Raw genomic sequence first — 15,198 nt, 5'->3', positions numbered from 1 at the left:
GGGTGAAAAACATCATATTCACAGAAAGAAGGAGCAGACCATGTCAACATAGTCAAGTATAAAACACAAATTCACATTACATACATTCTCAAGCTCAATGTGTAGGTCAGGAGATCTATAGGAAGCAGTGGAGGCTCAACTCTTCATTAAGTCCTTTTGGGAAGACTGTGTTCAGGCGCTCGATCCAGTACATCTCCTTTGGCTGTAATCGCTTAATGAAATCACCACCACTTGGCTGTCTTTTAACAGCTTTCAATATTTGGAATCTCAATTGGGAAATGTTGTGATGTTGGCTATTAAAATGCTTTGCCACTGGCGATTTGGTATTATTTGTGTGAATATTAGATTTATGCTCTAGCTAGCGTTCTCTGGCTGTTCGTTTGGTCTGACCAACATACAGAAGACTGAAAGGGCATTTAATGCAATAGATTACCCCGGACTAGGTACAGGTAGTGTAATGTTTAAGCGCTATTTTTTCCCCCAGTATGGGGATGCGTAATAATGCTACTTTTGATAACTTTATTACAATTACTGCACGAGGGACATGGAGACGTACCTTTTTTTTTATGTTTGAATTGATTTCTCTGAGTCTTTCTGAAGTCTTTCCACTCTCCCTAGTCTACCTCTGCAGTTCCCTTTTCTTTGATATGCCATCATCGACGGTTTGGGAAATAACTCTAACAAATGTGGACCTAAATGTACCAGTTACGGTAAGGTATGCCATTCCCTCCATACGACACACGTAATATCATCAATGACATTGCACATGATATTAACACGCTGTAGACATTCTGACAAAAAGCACTCGCTAGGGCCTGTGTTAAAGGATATGCCAGCCAACATATGTAGGGTGACGGGTATACCACTCATGAACTAGGCTACGCTTCACAACATGTACTTATGTCATTATTTATTGTTTACATTTTTGCATTTATATAGCGCACACAAGCCCTCAGGCATCAAGGCGCGACAATGCAGTTATATGTGTCCCATTAGCTGGGGAAGTTCTTAGTACAAGGTTAGACAGTTGTTCATAAGTATTTAAACATTTCAAACATTTAAACATAATGGTATGGGTAAGGCAATGTTTATCCATAAATTGCAGAGGCAGAACAGTTGCCATGCCAGGACTACTGGTGTAGGCGGTGATGGCTATCGTCAATTAGTTCAGGTGAACAGCCAGGTTTTCAGGGCTTTTTGAAAGGTCCGGTAAGAGTTATCAGCTGTGTTTTTTCAGATATGATATGTCATTTATAACGCTCCTGTACACAGGTGTTTCTAGGAGCGAAATCAACAGAGAACTGTCTACAGATGTTTTCTGTAGATTATATCAACCTTGAAATACATTACAATAGTCACTAGCTACACGGTGGCATACAGAAGCAGAGAATGTCCCTCAAATGGCGTACTCGGTCAGTAGGATTAAACATCCAGGCCTACCTGAATTCTGTGTAAGATTAGAATTGAAGTCAAGGGCTAAATATACATCAGGCGCAAGGCTTGTGTGCGACTATATAGAATATGCTTAGAGCACTGGTGCACACACATTAGATACAGAGTCAAGTAGCATCTGGTAAGGAGGAAACAAATGCAATGGCCAGAGCGCGGCCCTAGGGTTAGTGTCAGTGTCAGTCATCATAGATGCAAAGTATACACACATTATATAATCGGTCTGTGCACTGCTTAAAAGTTTGTGTAATTATAAATGGTAATTTACGACGCACTTAATAGCCAGACGTTTCTAAGCACGGACCCGGGGATCGAACCTGTGTTTCTCTGCGTCATCTTGCATCCAAGGTGAGTGCGTTGCCCCTGAGCTATCCTCCCGAGACATGTAGCTGCCTGTAGCCTAGTGCAGGTGCATCACGGCACAGGGCAAATCCAGGGGTTAGTGACCTTGGTCTACTCCCCAAGGTTACAGGCTTCATATTCAGCACATCCAGTATACCTCTATGATATGATCTCAATGCACTGCCTACAGGTCAAAGCCTGCCCTTGCGCTCACAATGAACTACTATAAGCGAATAAACCAATGCAGGCGGGAGTTCAATAGTTGTGATTAAACCACAGAACAATCTGTAGTTTTCAACTAAAAGCTGAAGTTGTAGTGGATTTCGGTTTTCCACTCACAAACCGGAGATGACGGTGTTCTGCCACCATCTTCCCCGGTCTCACGGTGCCCTTGACCACATGCAGGGTTGGTGCTGGGAGACACCCGCCCTGTTGGACCCACTCGCTGCAAGGGATGATCATCCTTGAAGGACGGCCAGGGAAGTTGAGGCTGCATACCAATAAGTCTGGAGGGGAAAAGGCAAAGCGGTGTGAAATCACCTGCGATTACCATCTACCCTCCCATCGGCGCGATCGGTAGGCACAGCCACATCTTCATTAGCCACTGATGGTTTCTTGGTTAAATTGCAAAGTACAGATTCAATCTTGCCGGCGTGTGGACAGAATTTCCGAGCGTCTTGAAATGGATGATGTTGCGAAAGGTGATAAAGAATATTGGATCATTCAGAAAACATCTGGCGGAGGCTGTGTACGGATAGCTAAAGGAGATTCATCGGCGAGGGGGCCGCAGATGACTGATGGTGGCTGTGTTCGGAGAAAGAGTATCTCCAGAATTTGGGCATGCACTTAATCTCCATTGCTCTCACATTGAATTTTGAAAGGCAGGCGTGCAGTCTTTGATATTGTACTTATTTTGTAATGTACCAGCATCTGAGATAATATTTCTGCGTTGGGATATTTGGCGCTCCTGAGATCTGGCGGAGGCTCTGAATGCAGTCTCTCTGCCTTGTAAGGAAATGATTACGCGGGGAGGTGAAACTGGGCAAAAGGTCCTTTGTTAAAGCACATAGGCCTTGTTCGGAGTTTGGCGGTATTTGCATGGTTACCACCGGTGGTCAAAAGGGATTGTCTGCATGAATCGGTGTTATGGTTACTCGCCATTCTGAGTCGCCTTTGCCTTCCTTGGGGAATGCTGATATTATCACAAGTGGTAATGGCATCGCCACCATTACGACCAGTTGATGGGCAAGCAACAGGTTTATTAAGCCATGATCAGGGGTGCAGTGAAAGAGGTGGTATCTAGAAATACTGCCTGGTATACACCTCCATACTCATAATCTCATCATGTGGCCCAGAGTACTTACAGAACCACAGTAGTTGCTGATGGCTAGCTCAGGTGTGTGCCAGAGAGGGCTATCATGTAATCATTTCAGAGAGAGCTCATTATTCATAGCAGTAGCCATTATGGAAGCTGCTTCTAGGTTCATTCTAAGCGATAAATCGACACTTACGCAAAGAGAAGTATAAAATTTAACGGCCAATGCAGCGTTACATATACACGTCTAAAATGGCCGCCCACAGTTCCACATCATCACATGGACAGCTTCCAGAACTTCTTATAAGATGGAGACGCTTGCATCAGTGATGTACTGTAAGAGAATCTTGCTCCTCTAAAGCTGCTCACATCCATTGCAGCATTGATCGAAAGAAGGTAACAGCCAGCACAACCCCCTATTTAAGAGTCAGTGGTAGAGACAGAAAAATACAAAAGTTGGCAAACAAACACAGCGTGCTCTGGTGGGATTGCCATGCCAACGGGGAAGGGTTTGGAGAATGGGTGTTCTGTGCAGCATAGTGAAGAAGGTGTCATGGTTTCACAATACAATCACATACTGTATTGCCGAGAGATGAGCGCAATCTTGTGGATCAAATAACTCCAATGAAAGAACAAATAAAAGCCATGACCTTCCTTGCATGTATACTGTTATCGCTATTTCAGCACACACTTAATTTGAAATTTCCTTTCCTCGTGTAAAGTGAACACCACAATTTCTATTGCCGGCTGCTATATAGCGAAAATAACACACGGCAGCCTGTAATATTTGTATTCAAGGCTTTAAAATAATGTCCTTAATACGGTCTAGTAGTGACATTATTGAAGAGAGAGATATAAATGTAGCCCTCGTTACAACCTTCACACCCTCGACTTGACGTCACAGAAATGAAAGGTTACATTGTTCCTGGCCCCTGCCTCCCTATCACAATGTACCACAGGTGTGAGAAACGCTATTCACTCAGACAGCCATTTAGACCCTACCCTGATGACATTGTTTAAGAATTATGTTTCAAGTCAATGGAGCAAGTAGACTGACTGTAACCACGCCGAACGCTGATGACATCACGACTAAGATTATGACGTATGTGCGTTAGACATGAAGCACATATGCATTCCTGCATGAAGCTACGCAGCCACTTAGATTGGGTCACTCGTAGACATGAAGAACATGCTTATGACCCACTTAGATAGAGGACGGACACACCTTTGCTATGCAGTAACCGCAAGTTGCACATGATTACAAATTAACTGCTTGCTGACTCTGAATGCAAATAACATGAGCAGCCATGGAAATAAAGATGGACGCCATAGCTGCATTGAAATGAATGCAAGGCACTGAAAGGGTTTGAGAATACAGAGAGAGACCTGACATGCTGATTTCACAGAGGAGCGCAGACCAGGCTTTCAGTGCAGCTATTGTGCACTGTCTTGCCAAGGGCACCAAGGGAGAGAATGTTTCACACTAGCAGAAGGGATAGGACACCTGCATGTGTAAAAGCCACAATTCCTGATAAATGCAAGCTGGAAAATTAAGTTTGTGGTCCCCTAACACGTGATTTGAACCTGGAAGACAAAGCCTAGTCATTCGAGTCAGACAGAGACCATTGCTTGGAAAAGCTGGCTATCTCCCAGCTTAATCTGCACACTGAATCTGTTGGTTGTCTCCACAACCATCAGTCGGGCATCAGATTTGCCAGAAGCACAGAAACTGCTCTCCTGAACACCTGTGAAGACCTGCTCTCTAACCTTGACCCTAACCTTCCTTCTGTCCTCATTTTCCTCAATCTTTCTTCTCCTTTTGATATGGTCAACCATGCCACATTGCTCAATCACCTCTGTGATAACCTGAGTATCACTGATCATGACCTGGCCTGGCTGACCTCCTTTCTCACTGACTGACCCTCACAGGTCACACTGGGGTCTTTCCTCTCTTCTATCTCACTCTCTATACGTGATGTCCCCTAGGGGTGTAACCTTTGTCCCTGGCTTTTAAACCACTACCTGGCACCTCTTGCCCACTGCATCGCTACGTTCTGCTTCAGCTTTCAGTGTTATGCGGATGACACCCAGCTCTCTTTAAGGCTCCTCTCAGCCGCCTCTTCCCCTGCTCTCATACCAGACTGTCTGGTCGCAATTCAGGAATGGTGTGCCACTAATGAGCTCTGCCTTAATGCTAGTAAGACTGAGACCCTCCTCATCGGACCACCACTCCTTTCCTTTCTCTCTCTCTGGCCACCCACTCTTGGCCCTCTTTCTGCTCCTACCTGTGAGGCTAAGGACCTTGGTGTCATCTTTGACTCCACCCTCTCCTTCTTTCCTCACATCTCTGACGTCTCTAAGAAGTCAAGCTATCAGCTTCACCTCCTCAGAGCTATTCTTCTTTTCCTCACTTTGCCCCAGAAGCTCACTGTCTCCAGAGCTCTGATTCTCTCTAGACTGGACTACTGCAACAGCCTCTTTCTAAATCTGCCTGTCACTATTTTCTGACCTCTACAACCTAATCATAACAGGATTGCGAGACTTGTCCTTGGCCTCAAGCCCAGATATTGTATCTCTCCAGCTCTGAATTCTCTTCACTGGCTCCCTGTGGCATCAAAAATCAAGTTCAAGAGCATTTGCATTGTCGACAAGGGTTTCTGGGGCCTGGAACCACACTACCTCCAACTCTCTCTTCCTAAACATCTCCCTTCTCAAGCTCTCCACTCACCCACTTCCAACTCTGATGGTCAGATGCTTTTCCAAGCAGAGAGTTGGGGGCAGATCTATCTCTTCAGATGGGGCCTCCCTTTGGAACACCCTCCGTGCCTCTCTCAAACTTGAGCAGAACCACCTTCCATTCCGGAAGCAACTCAAGACCTTCCTTTTCACTTCCGCTTTCTCTCTTCCTCTCCCCGGCTGATGTCCCGACTTCTACATGAACTGGTCACCTGGCTGCCCTCTGAACTCTGGCCCAGGCTCATGGATGTCCAGTTGCCCTTGCTCTGCCTCTGGGCTCCCCCAGCACGTATGGTCTGTATCTGCAACTTACAGTTCCTCCCTCTGAATTTATGAGCCACCCTGCGGCAGCAATTATTGAGTTACCTGCACCCCCACCACCTTGGCACTTCTCCCCTTCCACTTCCCTGCACTTGTGCGATCTGAATGACACAACGCTTACTAAGATTGTTGTTTTGTCCTCCCTGTTTCCCCCTCCTTGTGTTGTCGCTCCTAGAAACACTTGTGTACAGGCACGTTATAATGCCATATCATATCATATCCAACTAAAGGCAAGATGATACAAAAGTAATACCAGGTTGAGCTTAATGTTCTGCCTCAAGACCTAGAGGATCAGAGATGGTAACTTGTTGGGTACAAGCAGCACCTTTGGGGCTGTTCCCAACACCTTTAATAGATGCTCATGGGCTGGTAATGTCCCAAAGCACCAAGGATGAGAAGACCCTCTTTGACCAATCTCTACCCACAGGCCACGCTAGCTCACACTTTGTTGCAAGGTCCAATGGCAACACGCTATCCTGACATGCTGTGGTTGCAACATTTAGGAGGTGGTCGCAGGAAGAGCCTCCAGATACAGTTTAGCCAGTAAATTACTAACCCCATATATATTCTCTATGTAGCCTACTTCAATAACCAATCCCATGGTACCTTAGGTTTTTGCAATGTACCATTTATTTTGTGACATCACGTTGCCTTAAAAGTGCATGACAAGCAGCCTGTAAATGACAAGAAAGTCTATTAACTTGATCCCTGTTTCGAATGCTACTAAAACACTTAAATAAAGCCAGGGGGCAAGCTTCTCAGATTGAATGTCGTGGATCGTTGGTTAGTTGCAGCACAGTGAAAATACAATTATTACCCAATGATAAAAGGGACTGCCCTGTCAAGGTTGTATACACATATCTACTCTATCATTACTACAACAGAAAGTTCTAGCACACTACAATTACAACTCACACTGCAAAGGAACACAGAGGATAGACAGTTTCACAAAGGAAAGGGATGCACTCTGGACAGGAGGGTAGTTGGTAACGTAATCATTCTTATAGTTCAAGATTATTTGGTTTCAACACCAAAGGGGCAAGGAGTCATAACTGTTTCTAGGGGCCTTCAGAAAAGGACCATGGGGGCAGTAGCAAAATGTACCTGGTGCCCTAGAAGTTCTTGGTGCTCAACAGCATTGAGGTGGTTCTAGGGTGCTTCGCAGCTCATGAGACAGAGTTAGTGGTGGGAGACAGCTGTGGGTACCAGGTGCCCGGCAGTTCGGCAAGCAAGGCTGGACGGATGTCTGCAGGCTGTCTGGCACGGTTGCTCAGGGCCAAGAATTGCTGTCTTTGTGCCGGTTGACAGATCTGAAATGCTAGTCAAGGTGTCTCGGACAGCTCTTGCGACTGCGGTGTTACAACGATCAGCAGTGCAGCCTGATGCGCTTCGAGGACTTGATTGTCTCAAAAATGTCCTTAAAAGATGGTCGCTGGATGATGCTTGTGTGGCACTCCTTGTACTTCTTTGCAGGGTGTGTGTCCTTTCAACGCAGACGGCCCAAAGCTCTGGAGGGTGTTAGCAGGCAACAGCCTTGTTCTGTGTCCATAGGTTCTCTGGCACTTCCCACCTAGGAACCTTGCTGTCAGACCCTAGCAGGGCACGCTGTGTGCTGGCTGGCTAATGGTTCTTGAGCTGCTGGATGGGTCCTTTGAGTCCGGTATCTCCCTCTGTTACCTGGAGATGCTTAGGGGAGGGATATTGCTTTCTTCTTGGAACTCCTGACCTTCCTTCACTGGCAGTAGATGTAAGGTAGACTGTACCTTCAGCTCGGGTCCAAATGAGTCCTTCTTCTTACTCCTTGCAAAGTCTTCAGATGATCTCATCAGTGAGGGGCTCAGCCTTCTTTTAAATCCAAACGGGACCCAGGGATTGATGTAGGCCAAGCCGGACGTAAGTGAGCCAATCCGTGGTCTCCTCCAACAATCTTCAGTGATGCTTCAGGTCAGAAGCACGGCACTTGGCAACAGACAGGGGAAGGATGACAACATATACTCCTAAGTCTCATCCATCTTCCTGTCTGTTGTACATCAAAGTGTCTCACTAATTAACTGAGCCCTATGCAGCACTTGGTCACAACATGTGCCTCTTTTGAAGTAGGGGGTTGCAGGCAGACGTTCGTCTCCTACAATTCACATACTTCCCTGCTCTGAAAGGAGTGGTTCCAGACATGACATTCACTGCCTTTCATACCAAGGAGGATTGTTAGTACCAAATTGACACATTGCATTACAAAGAGATGTTGGTCACTGGTCTCCATTGTTACTTCCTCCACCCAGGCCTTACCTGAGGCCTGCTAATTAACATTCTTCAGTATTCGCAGCCACCAGCAAGGTGTAACAATGGAGATGCTGATCCATCGTGCCTTGAAATGCTAATCAGGCTGCCCACGGCCAGAGGCTTTTGATGTACCCACAGCAGTCTTTTGTCAGCTACACATGACAAGGCAGGGCGGTGCTGGTAAGCTGTGTGCTCCCAGAGTACATGACATTTTTCTGTTGAGCGTGGAAAATATGTGCGGGAATGGCCCGACAGATTTTCCGGAGATAGATCTCCCATCATCCATTGTTTAAAATAAATGAAAATCAAAAAGCCCAGGCGAGCGCACTCTCCCTGTGTGCATGGTCGCATTCCTCACACCACTCCCTCATCCCTTTTCTCTCAATGCACTTGTATGTTCTGAATGCTCACAAGGCTTAGTAGGTCTGCCTCTATCAGTCATTGTTTTATTTGCCTTTCATTCCCATGTTCCCTCCCTGCTGCCCTGTGGGTGCTTTGAAACACAATTTACTTGATGTATAACCGCCTTACAAATGCCCCAAATAATAAAATAAGTGGCACTATATTGTGGCCTTAAAGGACGACAGGACGCTGTAAGGGGTTCCAACTGTCTTTATTGTAAGACAAACGGGTGGACCTTAAACTGCCTTAACTCGGGACAAACATTTACTCACAGTTCGGTTCAGTTCAGCTTCATGGCTTCCCAGTTAACTCACTGTGGGAAGGGTGTGCACAATGATGGCACCCTGCAAGCTTCTAGGGCTCCCATGTAGCATCATGTGGCTGTGGATTTATGCCCTAGAAGCTGTGACTGGAGGCTGCTCAAACCTCCTGTTGTGCCTCCTTATCAGGAGCAGCGCTGTGGCATGACCTGCTTGGTCTGCCGCTGCATCAGCACTGGCGGGAACGTTTTCCCGCGGAGCGTGGGCTCACGAGATCACGGTATGCCGAGATCTCGCGAGAACACGCTCCCGCGATCACGTGATGTCCCCACACATTATCTCAAGATTGACACCTTGAACAAGTCCTGTGTTTTTCTCATTTGTTGCTGGGACTTGTAGTTTCGTTTTACCCATTGTAAGTATGGGCCTACAAGTTCCAGCAGGGGCAGTTAAATGCCACGACTGTCTCAGGGTGTCACACGTGATATGTGGCTACTTGGCAGCTCTGAGCAGCCCCTGGTAGGCATGTGTATGTGTATCACTGGACCAGAAATAAAGCTGGAGGGCTATAAAGGGGTTGGCTTATTAATCACTGCATATTACATGCTGCACAGCGTGCGCGTGTGGGAATAACGGCCACTGGAATTGAGTTAGTACCCAGCCCTGGTCCGCGTCCTCTGTTTCTTTTGGAATGGTGCTGTGGTAGAGAGCAAAGTCTCGTCACTTGCAACTTAATTGTCTTTTGGCGCTGTTCAAGGACAGTCACTCACAAGGACCCGAGAGTGGTTTTCGAAGCTGCCTGCGTTTGTTGTTGCTATGTCTGTTTTTTATCTCTTTCCACGCCTTACAGCTGCGTCATGAAAGAGCGAACTGTGCTTCCTGGCATCATTTCATAGGTACAGGTGCCAACGGGCATACTACTGACTAGGAGAGAAAGCAGTCCTCCCCGGGGACAGGCTCATCCTTTCAGACCTCCGGACTGCTGTGCCAGCCCCTCTGGGCCCGGTGTGCATTGGCACCCGGACTGTGTCACGGCGTCCTCCTCCACAGGGTGGCGCCAGCTGCGCATTCGCGCTATTTATCGCTCTTCATGTTCGTGAGCGCGCGCCAGGATTTATCGCCTCCATATGACACCTTCTCACAATTTATGGTAATGCCAAATGAAATGTGTATTGCCAGAGACACAATAAACTCTCATTAAAACCCGAGCGCTGCATTTCAATTATTTGTGCTCTTATCTCTGTGTGCACAGACAGAGTCAGCCATGGGGGGGGAACGGGGTGAGAGCGAGGAGGAGCTGGCGGGAAAGCGAAGGAAGAGGGGGCAGCTGGCGAGACTAAGGAAGAAGTCTGGTGCAGAGAAAATGAGGCGCAAGGCGAAGAGGTGTGACAGCGAGAAGAGGAGGAGGATGGGGATAGGAAGCAGCGAAGAGAGGAGGGGGAGCGAAGGCGAGGTGTAGAAGGGAGTGGAAAGGAGGACGATGGGAGGACTTTAGGCAGCGGGAAACAACAGCATTGGATGTAGGACAACTAAGCACAGAAGACAGGAGATGGCTCTGGTCAGGGAGGTGGTTGCTGCTAGAGAAAGAGAAAAAGGATGGCTTTTTATTTAATCATGAGATACCTGTCCCAATTGGTTGATTTTGCAAATGTGTGGTATTTCTACCTAATAAACTGGGTGGACCAGGGTTTCTGTACGGTTTTACCCCATTCCTAAAACCAGTCGTCAACACAGACTCTCAACTCACACACATTTGCCTGGCGTCACCCATCAAACCCCTAACCCATCCATACACTTCAATGGGCCCTGAACCACCAAAACAAAACATCTTTTTTTTAATCCACTTTGCAGATACAAAATGGCCGCCTGGCATTTCCGTGGATGACATTTGGATAATATTATGCACAAAAAAAAAACAAACAGATGAACGCAGAAGCTAGCTGCTCCGTGTGCATGAAAATTCAACGCGGGTGGAGATGCACGTGGTTGCAGTGCACGGAGCAGACGGGGGAGGTGGAAGCTCTGCACAGAGAAACCACAAGCAATGCACGGATGGTAATTTACTGGCCCAGTGGCAGGGACACGATCACACCAGTAAATTACGAGCTATGTTCCCCTTTGAGAAACCAACGGAAGATGGGAGAATGTGCGAGTGGGTGAAATGTGGAAAGTGCGATGGTATGGCTAAAACAAGACGGCAGCAGGGAAGAGAGGCACAAACAAAGCAGTTTTGGAACAGCGGGGATTGGGGAGAAGATTGATAGGGAAGAGTGGAGGGGAACAGAAATAAGATGGAATGGAATAATAAAGAATGGGCTGGGAGAACGGGTAATATATAGGAGCAGATGTTGGTCATGGCAAGTCAGGGTTCAGGCCCAAAGCTCTGGAGCTGGAGCCAGAGGCGGATCTAACGGTCGCCAGGCAGACAAATGGCGACGGGGCCCCTGTCCCAGGCCCCACCCCTTCCACACAGCAAAAGGCCCTTTCTGTTGTGATGTCACTCCAGTTCGAGTTGAGTTGTGTGTGCGTTTGTTCTGCCCTTCTTTCACAGTGTCGAAACTTTAGCCTAAAATTGTGAAAGAAGAGCAAAACTGTTACAGTGTGCGTTTGTTATTTTGGGAATGGGGAGGCAGGCCACCAGGTATGAGTTACATGTTGGCTGTGTTGGAGGCAGGACACCAAGTATGGGCCAAGTTTCTTGCCTTATTCGCTAGCGCCGCGGTTTCCTTCCCTAGGCGCTACACTACAGTCCGAAGCCGTGAAGGGAACTGCTGCCTGCACTGATGTGCGCCCTGAAGTTGGGGGCTGCCCCAAAGGAAGCCCCAGGACAGGGACCGTCCCTAGCCCGTTGAGTCAGAGACTCAGGGCCCGGCTCAGAGGGGAATTCATGGACCGCAGCACTGCGTATAGCAGCTGCACGGCTCCCCTGCAGCACACAGGCTGCCCTCAGGGGCCCACCTTGTTACCTCTGTAGCTCTCTGAGCGTTTTTCTCTATCTTTCTTGTCCGGCCCGCCTTCTTCTCCCTTCCCCTCCATCGCCCTATCTCGTTTTTCATCTGTTTCTCTACCATTCTCTCACCTGTGTTCTTCTCTAACCCCATCGCCCTTCCCCCACGACTTCCTCTTCCATCCTATGTTCCATCTTTCTTTCTCTTTACTCACTTTATATAATATTTCTTACTACCTCTCCCAGCCTCCCTGTCTTTACTTATATTTCTTTCTCCTTTGTTCTCATCCCTTCATCTCACTTCTCCCTTGCCCCTCTGTCTCCCTCGCCCCTCTTTCTCATCGTCCTGCTCTTGTGACCACACTTAACACCGCCCACCCAAAGCTCCGCCTCCATGACCTGCCCACCTAGGGCCCACACCAGGTGATCCCCACGGGGCCCTTTGCCTTAAATCTGCCACTGGCTGGAGCACTGATGGGGCTCCTGACTCAACTTCCACTGCCTGATTTCCTCACACTCTAAAGTCAACGAAATACTGCTCTTGCCCATTAGGTGTCACTATCGCCCCACGCTCAGTATCACATCATCAATTTCACACATTTGGAGTTAGATTAGTTTCTTAATACTCGAACGTGAAAAAATAATAATGAATACGTTGCTTGATTTTAAAACACAAGAACGAATGATTATTGCAATCTGCGTTCACCTATGTTATTTTTTTTTATAACAACATTTTTATTTCAGTAGATTGTTTTAGTGCTGAATAATTATATTATATTTAACACACCTATTAAAATAGGATTCTATGCCGTTTTGCCAACATGATTTTTACTGAAAAAATCAATTGAAAAAACGAATTGAAATATTTTATTTTTATTTGGGGGGTTTTCCCCAAGCCCACCCCTTCTCTATAGTTGTATACCTACCCTAACTCCCTCCTTACCCCTTTTATCCTCTTACCCCTTCTATGTTTCGATGAGTTCTTTTGATGGAATTTTGTCAGAAGAAATTCCAACAAAAAAACTCCTGTTAATGTAACAACGTGATACCTTAAAATAGATATTGCTCCCTTTCATGCTAGGTACGAAAACCAGACAGACCCCATACGGTCCCTTTTTCTGTCATGTAGTCCCTAGGTCTTTTAAAGGTTCCTTATTTATATATTTATTGGATATTTGTAAGGCACCTAGAGAACAAATGGTGTTTCAAGGTGCCACAAGACAAAAAGGGGAGGGGGGACAGGTGAGAAAGATAACAATAACGGTCCTGCTAGGCCTTGTGACATTCGGATCGTGCAAGTGCAGTAACAAGATGTTTGGGCGGGGTGCAGGTAGGGCGAAATGCAAAGTGCTAGTGTGGGATGGGGAGTGTAGGGTAAAGAGGGGAGAGTGGAGGTGAAAGGGGGGCATAGGAGGGGGGCAGCAGGGGCTAGCCGAGGCCAGTAAGGCAAGTGCCAGGGATTGCATGGCGTGCAGTGGGTGAGGCTACACATGCTAAGTGGAAGGAGGCGGGGTGTACTGGATGGGGGGGGGCTGGTGCCCTGTAGAACTCAGAAACAACCTGGCAGCCTGCCCCTGCAGCAGACAGGGGTGTTAGCAGCGGAGGGTGGGAGTGAAGGAAGAAGAGAAAAGGAGGGTCTTGGGAACTTCCGGAACTTGAGATCCGGCTCAAGCCTGAGTGATGCAGGGAGACCATTCCAGAAGGCTTCTGCAGAGGAGAGAGATCTACCCCTCACTTTCTGCTTAGAGAATCATCTGATCTGCAGAGAATTGCTCTAGCAGGGAGGTATTTCGGAAGAGAGAGTTGGATGTAGTGGGATCCCAGGCCCCAGATCCAGGCCTTGTGGATGATGCAGATGGTCTTGAACCTGATGCTAGCAGCAACCAGGAGCCAGTGGAGAGATGTTTAGGGCTACAGAGATGCATTACCTGGGCTTGATGCCAAAAATACATCCTGCAGTCCTATTCTGGATTAGTTGAAGGAGGGAACAGAGGATAAAGGAAGATTGAGGAAGAGGCTGTTGCACTACTCCAGCCTAGAGAGGATCATCGCTCTGGAGACATTGAGTTTCTGGGGGAAGGTGAGGAAAGGGAGAATGTCTCGGAGGAGGTGCAGCTGATAGTGGGCCTTCTTGGCACAGTCTGCGATGTGAGGAGAGAAGGAGAGAGATGAGTCAAAGATTACACCAATGTGAGGGGAGGGGACTCATAGAGGGTGGTCAGAGGGAAGTGGGGAGCTGGAGTCCCAATGAGAAGGTTCTCGGTCTTACTGGCATTAAAACAGAGATCATTGGCAACACACCCTGCCTGAATAACAGACAGACAGTTAGGGATGAGAGAGCAGGAAGAGGAGGCAGTAGATGTAAGCTTGAAGGAGAGGGTATACAGTCTTTATAATGAAAATTTTATGTAGAAATGCACATATACCGAACATTTTACAACAACAAAATGTAATGAAAATGTATCCGGGTGTGGGGTTAAGGGTTAAATCTTGTGGGGGAATGGTTGGGATGGGTTTTTAGGAGTGGGAACTGGGGGTTATGGGGATCCCTCCCCAAAAGAAAATTGTTATGTTTTGTCGTCAAATTTTCGGTATATGTGCATCCGTTATAACATGTATCGTAATAAAGACATGTAAACAAAGGCGAGCTGCGTGCCATCTGCATACCACTGGAAGTGAGGAGAGAAAGAGAAGATCGGGGGGGTAGGTAGATGTTGAAGAGCCACGGTGAGAAGATAGAGCCTTGAAGGACTCTGCAGGTGGAGAGTGTGATAGGGGAGAGAAACAGGCCCACTTGAACTTGGGAAGGTCGGTCGTAGAGGAATGAGGTCAACAAGTCTAGTGCCAGGCTTGTGATGACAAGGGTGTCACAAAGCTGATTTTTCAGGGTGGCATAATTTACTGCGTCGAAGGCAGAGGAAAGATGCAGAAGGATAAGAACAGATGGAGCGCTGGAATCACGATTTGGGAGCAAGTCTTCACGGGTGTTCAGCAGAGCAGTTTCCGTGCCTCTGGCTGCTCTAAAGCCAGATCGGTGGTCGTGGAGACAACCAACAGATTCTCCAGGAGTTTGCCCAGAGGGGTAATGGAGATAGGGCAGTAGTTAGCTGGGCAGGAGGGGTCTGCAGAGGGCTTTTTGTGGAGAG

At 47.4% G+C, this 15,198-nt stretch overlaps 1 protein-coding gene across 1 annotated transcript in view; it reads right to left on the bottom strand.

Moving 5' to 3' along the window:
• The window catches only part of VSTM2L (V-set and transmembrane domain containing 2 like), a 480,863-nt gene that overhangs the window by 79,401 nt on the left and 386,264 nt on the right, over positions 1-15,198 (bottom strand). The gene's annotated exons all lie outside the window — the stretch shown is intronic.

This window comes from Ambystoma mexicanum, chromosome 3p, assembly GCF_040938575.1.
Source record: "Ambystoma mexicanum isolate Mex_15411 chromosome 3p, UKY_AmexF1_1, whole genome shotgun sequence".
NCBI lineage: Eukaryota > Metazoa > Chordata > Amphibia > Caudata > Ambystomatidae > Ambystoma > Ambystoma mexicanum.
Note: the sequence above shows the minus strand (reverse complement) of the source record. Positions and strands in the feature narration are given on the sequence as shown.